Below are 10,007 nucleotides of genomic sequence, written 5' to 3' on the forward strand. Positions count from 1 at the left end.
ATTCCTCTTCATTCATATTCACGGTGTGTCGAGTAGTCGGTGCCATTTCCTTCAAAATAGTCAAATGGAACAAGTTAATCATACAGAATATTAAGAGTAGTTAATAGTATTTCGTAGCATAATATGAACTCATTTATAAAAGCTTTTTCTTCATATTAGCGTTTTATAAGTTTAAATTCGGGTAGTACCTACCCGTTAAGTTCATACTTAGTAGCTAATATACAATTCAACTACTACAATTCTATATGAAAAACTGATTATAATAATATTTCGCGTTCAAACTTTTATACAATATTTTACAAACTTACAATACCGCTTATTTTACATAAAGCATGAAATATAGCACACAATAACTTTGATACAAGATAGTTGTGAAGATAATTCTAGCTAGTACACAAGTCGTTCAGCAAAGGCAATAAAGACACGTAATTCATACGTCCAGAAACAAGTCATGCATTCTGGTTTTACTAGGACTACTTCCCATCCTTGGTCTTGTAGAACATAACCGTTATGGCCGTTGATAAGATAGCGTGTTGTAACGTCGTCAAAGGGACGAGGGTTACGTAATGACCAACAGTCTCGTAATAACCTAAAAACCTCATTTCTTACCCCAATTACCGACTCTGTCACTTGTGGGAACGTTTTGTTTAATAGTTGTAGCCCGATGTTCTTTTTCTCACTTTGGTGAGAAGCGAACATTACTAACCCGTAAGCATAGCATGCTTCTTTATGTTGCATGTTAGCCGCTTTTTCTAAATCATGAAGTCCTATATTCGGATACATTGAGTCAAAATAATTTCTTAACCCGTTGCGTAAAATAGCATTTAGGTTCTCCGCAATATATGCGTCAAAGTAAACACATCGTAACTTATGGGTTTCCCAATGTGATATCCCCCATCTTTCAAACGAAAGTCTCTTATAAACCAAGGCATTCTTGGAACGTTCTTCGAATGTCTTACAAACTGATTTCGCCGTAAATAGTTGTGCCGAAGAATTCTGACCGACTCTAGACAAGATTTCATCAATCATGTCTCCGGGTAGGTCTCTTAAAATATTGGGTTGTCTATCCATTTTGTGTTTTTATACTGTAAAATAGACAAGAGTTAGATTCATAAAAAAAAAATACTTATTAATACAAGCAATTTTTACATATATCATAAAGCATAAGCACACTATATTACATATATTACACCACACGAATACAACTATCTTATTCCAACTCGCTCATTTCTTCTTCTTCGGTTTTGGTTCGTTTTGCCAAGTTTCTAGGGATATATGATGTTCCCCTAATACGAGCTGTCATTTTCCACAACGGTTTAGAAAAACATGGTGGTTTAGAGGTTCCCGGGTCATTGTTACAACTTAAGGGCTTCGGGGGTTGACGATACATATAAAGTTCATCGGGGTTGGAATTAGATTTCTCTATTTTTATGCCCTTTCCCTTATTATTTTCTTTTGCCTTTTTAAATTCAGTTGGGGTAATTTCTATAACATCATCGGAATTCTCGTCGGAATCCGATTCATCGGAGAATTGGTAATCCTCCCAATATTTTGCTTCCTTGGCGGAAACACCATTGACCATAATTAAACTTGGTCGGTTGGTTGAGGATTTTATTTTACTTAACCGTTTTATTATTTCCCCCACCGGTTCTATTTCCTCCTCCGGTTCCTCCTCTTCCGGTTCTGATTCTTCTTCCGGTTCTGATTCTTCTTTCGGTTCTTCTTCGGGAACTTGTGAATCAGTCAAATATATATTCGACTCTTCGTTATTATTAGGTGAGTCAATGGGATTTGTGCTAGAGGTAGACATCTATCAGACAATATCAAACATGTTAAGAGATTAATATATCACATAATATATACATGTTAATAATATATAGTTTCCAACAAAAATGTTAAGCAATCATTTTTAAAGAAAACACGGTCGAAGTCCAGACTCACTAATGCATCCTAACAAACTCGATAAGACACACTAATGAAAATTTCTGGTTCTCTAAGACCAACGCTCGGATACCAACTGAAATGTCCCGTTCTTATTGATTAAAAACGTTCCATATTAATTGATTTCGTTGCGAGGTTTTGACCTCTATATGAGACGTTTTTCAAAGACTGCATTCATTTTTAAAACAAACCATAACCTTTATTTCATAAATAAAGGTTTAAAAAGCTTTACGTACATTATCAAATAATGATAATCTAAAATATCCTGTTTACACACGACCATTACATAATGGTTTACAATACAAATATGTTACATCAAAATCAGTTTCTTGAATGCAGTTTTTACACAATATCATACAAACATGGACTCCAAATCTTGTCCTTATTTTAGTATGCAACAGCGGAAGCTCTTAGTATTCACCTGAGAATAAACATGCTTTAAACGTCAACAAAAATGTTGGTGAGTTATAGGTTTAACCTATATATATCAAATCGTAACAATAGACCACAAGATTTCATATTTCAATCCACATCCCATACATAGAGATAAAAATCATTCATATGGTGAACACCTGGTAACCGACATTAACAAGATGCATATATAAGAATATCCCCATCATTCCGGGACACCCTTTGGATATGATATAAATTTCGAAGTACTAAAGCATCCGGTACTTTGGATGGGGTTTGTTAGGCCCAATAGATCTATCTTTAGGATTCGCGTCAATTAGGGTGTCTGTTCCCTAATTATTAGATTACCAGACTTAATAAAAAGGGGCATATTCGATTTCGATAATTCAACCATAGAATGTAGTTTCACGTACTTGTGTCTATTTTGTAAATCATTTATAAAACCTGCATGTATTCTCATCCCAAAAATATTAGATTTTAAAAGTGGGACTATAACTCACTTTCACAGATTTTTACTTCGTCGGGAATTAAGACTTGGCCACTGGTTGATTCACGAACCTATAACAATATATACATATATATCAAAGTAAGTTCAAAATATATTTACAACACTTTTAATATATTTTGATGTTTTAAGTTTATTAAGTCAGTTGTCCTCGTTAGTAACCTGCAACTAGTTGTCCACAGTTAGATGTACAGAAATAAATCGATAAATATTATCTTGAATCAATCCACGACCCAGTGTATACGTATCTCAGTATTGATCACAACTTAAACTATATATATTTTGGAATCAACCTCAACCCTGTATAGCTAACTCCAACATTCACATATAGAGTGTCTATGGTTGTTCCGAAATATATATAGATGTGTCGACATGATAGGTTGAAACATTGTATACGTGTCTATGGTATCTCAAGATTACATAATATACAATACAAGTTGATTAAGTTATGGTTGGAATAGATTTGTTACCAATTTTCACGTAGCTAAAATGAGAAAAATTATCCAATCTTGTTTTACCCATAACTTCTTCATTTTAAATCCGTTTTGAGTGAATAAAATTGCTATGGTTTTATATTGAACTCTATTTTATGAATCTAAACAGAAAAAATATAGGTTTATAGTCGGAAAAATAAGTTACAAGTCGTTTTTGTAAAGGTAGTCATTTCAGTCGAAAGAACGACGTCTAGATGACCATTTTAAAAAACATACTTCCACTTTGAGTTTAACCATAATTTTTGGATATAGTTTCATGTTCATAATAAAAATCATTTTCCCAGAATAACAACTTTTAAATCAAAGTTTATCATAGTTTTTAATTAACTAACCCAAAACAGCCCGCGGTGTTACTACGACGGCGTAAATCCGGTTTTACGGTGTTTTTCGTGTTTCCAGGTTTTAAATCATTAAGTTAGCATATCATATAGATATAGAACATGTGTTTAGTTGATTTTAAAAGTCAAGTTATAAGGATTAACTTTTATTTGAGAACAAGTTTAGAATTAACTAAACTATGTTCTAGTGATTACAAGTTTAAACCTTCGAATAAGATAGCTTTATATGTTTGAATCGAATGATGTTATGAACATCATTACTACCTCAAGTTCCTTGGATAAACCTACTGGAAATGAAAAAAATAGATCTAGCTTCAAAGGATCCTTGGATGGCTTGAAAGTTCTTGTAGCAGAATCATGACACGAAAACAATTTCAAGTAAGATTTCCACTCGAAATAAGATTGTTATAGTTATAGAAATTGAATTTAAGTTTGAATATGATTATTACCTTGTATTAGAAAGATAACCTACTGTAAGTAACAAAGGTTTCTTGATCTTGGATGATTACTTGGAATGAATTTAGAAAACTTGGAAGTAAACTTGCAATCTTGGAAGTATTCTTGATTTTATGAAACTAGAACTTTTGGAATTTATGAAGAACACTTAGAACTTGAAGATAGAACTTGAGAGAGATCAATTAGATGAAGAAAATTGAATAATTAAAGTGTTTGTAGGTGTTTTTGGTCGTTGGTGTATGGATTAGATATAAAGGATATGTAATTTTGTTTTCATGTAAATAAGTCATGAATGATTACTCATATTTTTGTAATTTTATGAGATATTTCATGCTAGTTTCCAAATGATGGTTCCCACATGTGTTAGGTGACTCACATGGGCTGCTAAGAGCTGATCATTGGAGTATATATACCAATAGTACATACATCTAAAAGCTGTGTATTGTACGAGTACGAATACGGGTACATACGAGTAGAATTGTTGATGAAACTGAACGAGGATGTAATTGTAAGCATTTTTGTTAAGTAGAAGTATTTTGATAAGTGTCTTGAAGTCTTTCAAAAGTGTAAGAATACATATTAAAACACTACATGTATATACATTTTAACTGAGTCGTTAAGTCATCGTTAGTCGTTACATGTAAATGTTGTTTTGAAACCTTTAGGTTAACGATTTTGTTGAATGTTGTTAACCCATTGTTTATTATAACAAATGAGATGTTAAATTGTTATATTATCATGATATTATGATATATAATATATCTTAGTATGATATATATACAGTTAAAGGTCGTTACAACGATAATCGTTACATATATGTCTCGTTTCGAAATCATTAAGTTAGTAGTCTTATTTTTACATATGTATTTCATTGTTAATACACTTAATAATATATTTACTTATCATTTAACATAATTAACCGAGTGTATCAATATCTTAATATGATTCATATGTACCTAGTAAGACGTTGTTATAACGATAATCGTTATATATATCGTTTTCGAGTTTCTTAAATTAATAGTCTCATTTTTATGTATATAACTCATTGTTAAAATACCTAATGAGATACATATTTATAATAAAATCATGTTAACTATATATATAACCATATATATGTCATCGTATAGTTTTTACAAGTTTCAACGTTCGTGAATCACCGGTCAACTTGGGTGGTCAATTGTCTATATGAAACCTATTTCAATTAATCAAGTCTTAATAAGTTTGATTGCTTAACATGTTAGAAACACTTAATCATGTAAATAACAATTTCATTTAATATATATATAAACATGGAAAAGTTCGGGTCACTACAACCGCCGCCTTCCGTCATATGCGATTACATACAGGTGCGATAGATTCCTTTTTTCATCGATTAGGGTTAGTTATCGATTATGGTTTGTTTGCAAATGTAACCAACTTCAAATTCTAATTAATTTCCAATTTTTTCATCATCTCGATTCATGTTTGTTCTGCATCGAATCGTTTTATGTCCGATTTTTAATCCGTATTTTCAATTTTTAAACTAATTTAGGTTACAATTTTTCATGAATTTTTGTTAAAAAACTATAAATCATACTGTTGACTATTCCTAACTGTGCCGTTTCATGTGAAATCAGTTGAGGTTATTTTAGATCAGTTGAATGAAATGATTTAAAAAAGTGAGTTTTCTTTTCGGTAAATGGTTGAATTTTGTGTGTGTGTGTGTGTGAGGTTTTTTTTTTTTTGTTGTTGTTGTATCTAACGTCACTTGCCTTGGGTATGCAGGAGGATGGTGGACTGGCAGCGAAGCAGCTCCAGGGGTATGTAATTGCTGGTACGTCCTAATTATATAATTTTATATATCTATGTCTTAACAAGTTCTTATATTTATGTAGATTTTAGTATTTAAATATAGAGGCTGATGTTTTGTTGTTTGCTGGTGCAGAAATCTAAGACCAGGGCATGATGCGGTCCAAAAGGTGACCCTGGTTCTACGTGGTCAAGCAAGAGGGTTGACCTGGTTTATACCATCTGATGACCCCACATTGATTTCTAAACAGCGACTGCTTGCACGAATCGTTGGTGGACTGGGTGGACGAGCGGCTGAAGAGATAATATTTGGTGAGCCAGAGGTGACTACTGGTGCAACTGGTGATCTGCAATAGATCACTGGTTTAGCCAATCAGGTAAACATTATGTTGCAAAATGGGCGGGTTAGGTAATGGGTGAAAATACGTTTGAGTTAAATTCGGCTGAGTATGGGTCGGATTGTGTTGACACAAAATACCTAATGTGCAACAAAAGTTTATTCTTTAAAAAAATAAAAAGGTAACGTGTCAAAGATGTTATAAAGTTAACTGATTATATGCAGATGGTTGTAACATTTGGCATGTCGGAAATTGGGCCATGGTCACTTATGGACGGATCTGGTCAAAGTCAATATGTTATAATGAGAATGATGGCTAGAAACTAATTTTTTGAAAATCTAGCTGAAGATATTGATCATCAATTAAAAAGCTTTCAAACAGTGCATACAAAATTACACTGATGCATATCAGAAACAATCGTGAAGCTATGGGCAAAATAGTGGAGGTACTTATTGAGAAAGAAACAATGATTGGGGATGATTTTTGAGCAATCCTTTCTGAATTCGTTGAAATTCCATTTGAAAACTGGGTGGCTCCTGCTACTTCTAGCCCAGTAAGTGTATGATAGGATACTACAATTAAATTACAACACTGTGATATGCAATATAATTCTTGGTTACAGTTTTTGATTGGTTGTTATTTGGTAGTAAATTGAAATGTTTAACTACAAGTGGTTCATACATATAAAAGATAGCCGCTCGAAACCTAATTTTACATACTTTCTTTTGCTGTAGTTATCTGGTTCTACTAATGCAGTCAAATGTGGGTTAAGGTAACCGAGTCAAAATGGGTAATCCTCTATGTATATAAGTACACACTTTGGGTGATTTTTGACATACTGGATCAATTTAAATGTTTATTTATAAAGTTAATTTATTTAGTTTCACATATGACAAAACGTAGCCCAAATTAAATTCATTTAACTTGACCCAACTTGTACCCAAATTAATCAGTTCACTAATGGAATGCTGAAGGATTTCATATTTCATGATATATGTGAAGTGTAAACATTATGCATTGGTACAATATGGCAACTTTGATTACTATTTGTTATTAAGAATTTAGATTTGAAGCTATTAGATTATTGAATTCGAAAAAACCAATTAAATTTCATACAGCAAGTGATTGCACTCCATATCTGTTAGTTTTTGTTTAAATCTGAGTCAATCTCTTTGAAATGCATTTCATGACAACATGGTATATGTTTTTTCAATCACTTGAATGCTCCCTTTACAATTGGTTGATTTATTGTTATAATTCATATGCTTTAATTTTTAATTAGTCACCTATGTAGTAAATCTTTTGAACATAACTATAATAATATGTTTAAAAGTACTTTGTATTAAATAATGCTAATTCTTTTGTTTGTTTGCAGGTACCCTAACGTGACAGAGGATATGTTTATTGAGTGTTGCCCTGTTTGTCTTAATAATTGCAACTGCAAATCTTGCTTACGCGATGTACACCCAAAAGTTGGTTCCTGATAACATATTTCTGTTTAAATTATCATCAAAATTAGAATTGAATTACTAAATCTGTTGGTTGTTAATTATTAGGTCAAAGGGAAGATTGATTTTAAATCAAGTGATGATCAGAGACTTGACTTTTTCCTTCATGTTGTCCTTTTTGAGAGGCTCCAAGAATGGAAAAAGGGCATGTAAGATAAGTTCTTTGTAACGTTGTAAAGTTTGTTTAACCTCTTGTGCAGTGTCATAATGGTCTTCACCAACAATTCGGGGTTGTAGCATAGTTGACGTTGAATCTAAAGGATCTACTGCTGGATAGATACCTTTGGCGGCTAATCCTCTTGATAGTACGGTAGTAGCATCTAAATGTGCAAATGTCGTAGCAGGAGCAGGGTCGGTCAAATCATCTGCAGGTACATAAACAGCTTGAATAGAAGTTATTTTTTTTTTAATCAAATAATTGGTCTTTTTCATAGGAATACCATTTATTTAATTGAGATGTATGGCATTGATTTAGTCCATTTCTCCATTTTTGTGGGACTAATCTAGACCATGTAATCTGCGATAAATCGTATTGATAATGACCTCTTAGCCAGTTTTTCCATGGATTCATTCCATTATTTGGAAGTTTCTTATGTGTTACTTCGGAATCAAATATTCCTTGTCTTCCAAAAAGATCCTTTATTTCATTCTTAAGAAAAAAAAGAAGGTTCATTATATTGAAGAAGAGATCTTAACTTATCTTAAGAAAATGAGTGTGTAGTCTCCGAAATAGCTTGGTTGGGTTGACGCAATTTGTTTCGTAAATTGTACATTTATATAGATAGTGTAATAGTTTATTTCGATCAACTGTAAATGTACAGGAATTTTACGTTGATTCTAAAACCGATATCTTGTAATTGTATGATACACCTGATCGGTCTCAATACGAACATTTATGAATACTATATTATAGAGCCGCCGTGCAACGCACGGGCTCTTAAAGGCTAGTATGTTACATTGTACATTCTTCAATTCTGATTCAGTAGTAAGTAAATATACTACTTACAATCACAAGATATATGTATCCGTTCACTAAAGAACAACCATTTTCAATTACATATTCTGATTTTGATATATCAGAATCCAAGTAAAGCTTTAGCAGGTGTTATCTTCCTAAAGATCACAACATTCATGAATTATATTCATTCGTATTTTATGATGAATTATCACATCAAACCACCAAAATTATCATTCATTACTTTTGAAATCAACAACTCCTATTCGTCAACCATTAGATTCGTTGACGATTACAATCAGCGTTTAATCATCTAAAAATAAAATTTCTTGAAACCATCTCGGATTGATAATCAATGATTCAGATTCGTTAACCTTGAGAATGTCGACGAAGAAGCAAAAGCTATAGATGGTCTTAATGGCCAAAAGTTTGATGATAAAGAATGACGTATTGGAAAAGCTCAGATTTGGAACTAAAAAACTGATTGAGCTAACCATGAAGGAGACCAAGGACAAATACAAGGACCAAACCCTATATTCAAAGAATCCAGGTAATTCTGGATCCGATGAAATCTTTAGAGAATATCTTTCTCCGAAGTCATGTTAAAAGCTTGCGGAAAATTTTTCTTCATCAACTTTCGAACTTCGAAATTCCAAAATATCATCATAAATTTCTTCGATATTTCTGAAGATATTTTCATAAATATTCTCGTCCGAAATTATATACCTCTTCATGCTATCTGTATTATATCATAAAAAAAACTGTTTTAGTTTCTATATTCTGTAAAATTCAAGTTTAAATTATAAATGTTTTGAAGAAGTGTTGGGAATTGAAGCATGAGTTTGTATAATATAATGACGTCAGACCAACGTGATTATATTACAGTAAGTCATGCTAAATTTTTAATGAAAGATGATGATTCATAGACTTTATAATCATCATTCGCCATGTTACACGACTCTTACATTCTACTTAACCTCTGAACATATCAAGAAAATATATTCTTGAAGTTCTATCCTCAGTAATCCTAGTAATTTAACAAATCAAATCATGATATTACGTTCCTTTCTGATTAGAACATTAGGTTCATTTGAAACTCCATACCTACAAATTCTGGACCATTACTCGCTTTACTTAGAGTCGAGAAGAGAATAAAAAGGCAAAGAGCTCCGACATATAAGGGAAAATACAAAACTCGATAACAACACGGAAATTACAAACCGTGTATATCGATGCGTATAGCAACATAAAGACACGGGAGAATTAAAAACAC

General features: G+C 32.2%; 1 pseudogene; it reads left to right on the top strand.

The window, feature by feature from the left end:
- Positions 1–5,903: 5,903 nt before the first annotated feature.
- LOC139849582 (ATP-dependent zinc metalloprotease FTSH 2, chloroplastic-like) lies at positions 5,904–8,653 on the top strand (annotated as a pseudogene).
- The last annotated feature ends 1,354 nt before the right edge of the window (positions 8,654–10,007 follow it).

Source organism: Rutidosis leptorrhynchoides, chromosome 5 (assembly GCF_046630445.1).
Source record: "Rutidosis leptorrhynchoides isolate AG116_Rl617_1_P2 chromosome 5, CSIRO_AGI_Rlap_v1, whole genome shotgun sequence".
NCBI classification, from domain to species: domain Eukaryota; kingdom Viridiplantae; phylum Streptophyta; class Magnoliopsida; order Asterales; family Asteraceae; genus Rutidosis; species Rutidosis leptorrhynchoides.